The 4663-nt window shown below is 33.7% G+C and overlaps 1 pseudogene; it reads right to left on the bottom strand.

Moving 5' to 3' along the window:
• Window positions 1-2565: 2565 nt before the first annotated feature.
• On the bottom strand, window positions 2566-2662 carry LOC138820387 (U6 spliceosomal RNA; annotated as a pseudogene).
• Between the last annotated feature and the right edge of the window lie 2001 nt (window positions 2663-4663).

The raw sequence follows: 4663 nt of genomic DNA, 5'->3' as shown, positions 1-4663 counted from the left end.
AGTATGGAGGTTCCTCAAAAACTTCACATAGAGATCCCCTATGACCCAGCAATCCCACTTTTGGGCATTTACCCAAATGTTTACAAACAAGACCACACTAAATCTACCTGCACAACTACGATTATTGCAGCATTATTTATCATAGCTAAGATATGGAATCAACCCAGATGTCCCTCAGTAGATGAATGGATCAAGAAAATGTGGTATATATAAACAATGGAATTCTATGCCTCCATCAGAAAGAATGACATTTCCCCATTTGTTAGGAAATGGAAAGACTTGGAAATATTTATATTAACTGAAATAAGCCAAGCTCAAATAAACTTAGGTCCCATCGTTTCCCTTATTTTCAATATCTAGTATATGTATGAGTCAAGCAGAGGTCAGATAGTGTGATGTTAGGAAAATGAACCCTTAGATATATATTTAAAATTTTTTTTCTTTCATGCATTTGTTTCTAACGCATATAAAAGATTATTTCTTTGTTGCTTTGTATGTCCCTCCCCTACAGTATAACCCTTGCTTTCACTCTATTTGATGTTGGTATAATTTGAGGAGGGGATGGGGAAAAACAATTCGTTTAAATAAGGATACAGATGGATCAGGTGCAACAATGAGAAGTACATGTTGTCATGTCGAAAATGAACTTTACAACTTTGCTGTGGGGGGAGGATTGGGTGGGAGGCAGGGGGAGGCTGGGAAGGGATGTGAAGTGTAAACAAAGAAGAGGCTACAATGCTTGATAAGAAATGTACTCATTATCTTGCCCATGTAATTGTTACCCATCTGTACAGTATGTTCACAATAAAAATTTTTAAAAAAATTCAGAGTTGTATAGCTATTTAAAAAAAAAAAACAAGAATTTAGGTAGTCATACAAAGGACTTCTATTTTACTACTGCATTATACATTTTTTTCTAATGTTGGATACCAACATTAGAAAGCTATTAGAAAGCTCTTAAAGCCTTTATGTTGAATAGTGAGTTCTTTTACACTATAACATGGTATTTCCCAAATCATTGACATAGAAGGCATTGTTTCCTATTTTCTCATTCCTAGAATAAGCTACACATGAAGACCCCACTGGTCCTCATTTTCAGCCTCTACTTTTGAATACTGAGGAAAATCTTTCCTCTGCTCTCTATCAATTCCCTACTATGCAGTTCGAATAATTTAAAATAGTAAAAATGGAAAAAGAGAAAATAAATCATGGTGAAAAAACATATGCAGGAAATTCACCAGATTTTTCTGACCAGTTCAACCATTGTGAACTCTTGGTGAAATACGTGGACATCTCATTCCCACTTGCACTCAAAGTCCCTGGTTAGGAAATTTTGACGAAGACAAGGAAGAAGATGAAAAAGTGAGAAATGGTATCAATTGCAAGAAAAAAAATATGGTGTAGGATCCAAGCAAATTTATTCTTTGGGATGTTGAAATTAATTGGCTTACTACCGTGTGTAGACTACTTTCCAAAAAGGCCACTCAGATGAATACTAGGGATGAGGATGAGTATAACCCTCTTCATTGGTAAGCCTAGAGTGGACACTTAGACATTGTCCATGAGTTGGTAGCGCAAGGCAGATATTCATGCAATAACTCTGAATGGCTGACAACCCTGCACAGTGCTTATATGTACAATAATATTAGAGTGGCTTCTTTCTTAATTCATCATGATGCAGATACCAATACCCAAAATAAGGCCTCTTGACTGCATTGCATCTTGCTGCTGGGAATAGAAATAGAAAAGATACTCTCTTGAACCATTATATCAAACCAGGTCTGAAGAAAAACTTGGAAGAAACTGCATTTAATATTGCCAAAAGGATAAGTATGTATCACTACCTCTTTGAAGTTGTGGAAGGCTGTACAAATTGTTCTCCTAAGTCATAATGGTTTGGTTAAGTTTCTTAAATTTCAAAAATGCCAGTCCATCCTTTGTGTCCCTTAATTTTTTTTCACAATACAAAGTAACAGCAGTATCTTACTTTAAAAATTCATGGATTCCATGGTATTCTTCCAAGTGAATTGCCTGACTTTGATGTCAAAATGTATTCAAGAGTTGTTTGTATACATCTATAATGATTTCTGCAGTTTGTGATTTTTTTAAATCAGAAATAATTTTAACTTATCTGTTGAAATGAATAGTATAGAAACTAAAGTTTTTCCTCGTAGTTTTCTGAAAAAAGTATATCTATGTTTGTATAATATCCATAATCTATTTCATTCGCTCCTAGATATAATACTTGGAATTCTACATTGTTATATAATGTATAGGTTCATTAATAAATGTGTCCTTTCACATTGCATTCCATATAGAAGAAATTTAAGATTTCTTTTTTTTCCTAGGTCCTTAAATTATTTTATTTCTTTGGGATAAAATTACAATGTTATCTAATTTCAATTTTTGTAAAGGTTATGCTATGTAAAGGCCTTTCTAAGGTGAAGAATTAATACACTGATATCAAACTAACCTTTAGTTCTATAAATTACATGTATTTTTACATTTGTTTTTTTGTAATTAACTTTTTAATAACTGTTTTTCATTTCTTGCATCAGAATAATGAAAATTATGGAATACTTCACAAATTTTCATATCATCTTTGTGCAAGTGCCATGTTAAACTCTGTATCGTAATTTGGGTAGACCTGCTTCTGAAGCATGCAGTACCCTCTAAATTTAAGTACTTAATGTTGCAATCTTTATACAGTCATATATCCATGGTTCCCTATTTGTAACTAGGAACTCTTAATGTTCCTAAAAATGCTATTGATCTTATTTCTCTAAAATTCTGTGTATAGTGGAAAAAACATATCGTTTGGTCAATTACTCACATTTACAATTTTTTTCAGTGTCTATTTTGTCATTTTCAGTTTAAATTTGATCATACTTTGAAACCTTTTCAACTAAGTCCAAAGGTGATGGCTTTTCAGGTACTTATTTATCAACTCAGTTAGCTTTGTAGAGCTAATGGATTCAAAGTAAGCCTTACTTAAGAGCTACTTCTAAACTTCTGCAGCTTAAAATTTCTCAAATGAGGTCTTGCTGGGACAAATATCTACCTGAACCTTTACCCTTCTTCCATGTAGGAACAGACCAACCAGAATATCTTACCCTGACAGCATAGATTGTCTTACTGGAACAAAACTAATCTTAGTTACAAGGGATCATAGAGAGATGAACAGTTCAGACAGAATTGTTCAGAATGGAAGGTATTTTATCAAAATATAATTGTTTATTATACTTATCATTTCAAAAGTAGCTAAAGCCAAGAAGGTGAAAAAATTGTTCATATGCATGATTACCTACTGTTCTAGCCTGTCTATCATCCAACCTGGCAGGAATTTACACTACTGACTTTCTATCACCAAATATTTCCATAGCTCCTGGAGAAGACCATATGTTTCTCCTTGATATTAGGCCTTAAATTGGTAATGTTTCAATCATAGTTTTTCCTCTTAGCTCTAGGCTGTAAATCTACAAATGTTAAAGCTTTAAGTCTAAGTCTACCAAAAACTGAGGTAGAGATAAACGAATAATATTTTAAAACAGAGTTTCTTTTGATTCCCTAACCACAACACAATAATGCAAAACAATTTTTATTTTATATATGCTTATATATCTTATATTTATAGGTGCTGATTTTAAATTTCACACAGTGAATCTTTCTACAAAATAATTGAAGACTCATCTCAATTTCTCATTTCCTACATTATTTCAGGACCCCAATTCTTTACAAGAATTAGCAGAAATCAATTGTGAAATGCAAGGCAACTTAAAATGAAAGATGAGATCACAAAATCTGAAAGTACTGTAATATGAGTGAACAAAATCACAAATGAACACGATTATTTTTAGTACTCCTCTCCTAATCATTAATGAAAGATTTCAGTGCAGCCAAAAAAATAGTTTCTGTAGGGCTGGGAAGGTGGCTCTGTGGTAGAGCACTTGCCTTGCATGCCTGAGGCCCTGTGTTTGATTCCTCAGCACCACATAAGCAAAAAGAAAAAAGCCGGAAGTGGCGCTGTGGCTCAAGTGGTAGAGCGCTAGCCTTGAGCTGAAGAGCTGAGGGACAGTGCCCAGGCCCAGAGTTCAGGCCCCACGACTGGACAAACCCCCCAAAAATAGTTTCTGTAATAATAGATACATAATTGGTCCACCAAGGCTAGGAATACTTGATTTAGAGGTCAAATATAATTTAGAATAGCATTAACTGGGAAGATCCTCAGTGCTTCAAAACACTGATAGTTCAGTAAAACTAGGTTCTGTAGTGTAAAAATGTTGTCATTCTCAAACCAATGATAACCTACATTTTATCTCCCTAACGTATATTCATTTTCAAATAAACTATTTAAAATCACATTTGCCAAAATAACCTTGACATGTAGATGATAGTGACTTTACAAGGTTTTCAAGTGTAGGGAGCAAGTTACAATAGAGTTGATTTACCTACCCAGCACTAATACCAAACAAGTTAAACCATTCATTAAAGTGTAGAAATAGGACCCCTCACCATTTGTGTTGTTTAGTAGGTGCCTTCCAGAAATGTGTTAAATAGATCAGCCTCCCATATTTCAAACACAAATATTAGCTAACAAAGTAAATTTCATCAAATAAGAAGGTACATTTTAAAAAGTCACTAATAGCTGCCTTATCATGTGTTG

This window comes from Dipodomys merriami, unplaced genomic scaffold, assembly GCF_024711535.1.
Source record: "Dipodomys merriami isolate MVZ:Mamm:240054 unplaced genomic scaffold, mDipMer1.0.p SCAF_872, whole genome shotgun sequence".
NCBI classification, from domain to species: domain Eukaryota; kingdom Metazoa; phylum Chordata; class Mammalia; order Rodentia; family Heteromyidae; genus Dipodomys; species Dipodomys merriami.
Note: the sequence above shows the minus strand (reverse complement) of the source record. Positions and strands in the feature narration are given on the sequence as shown.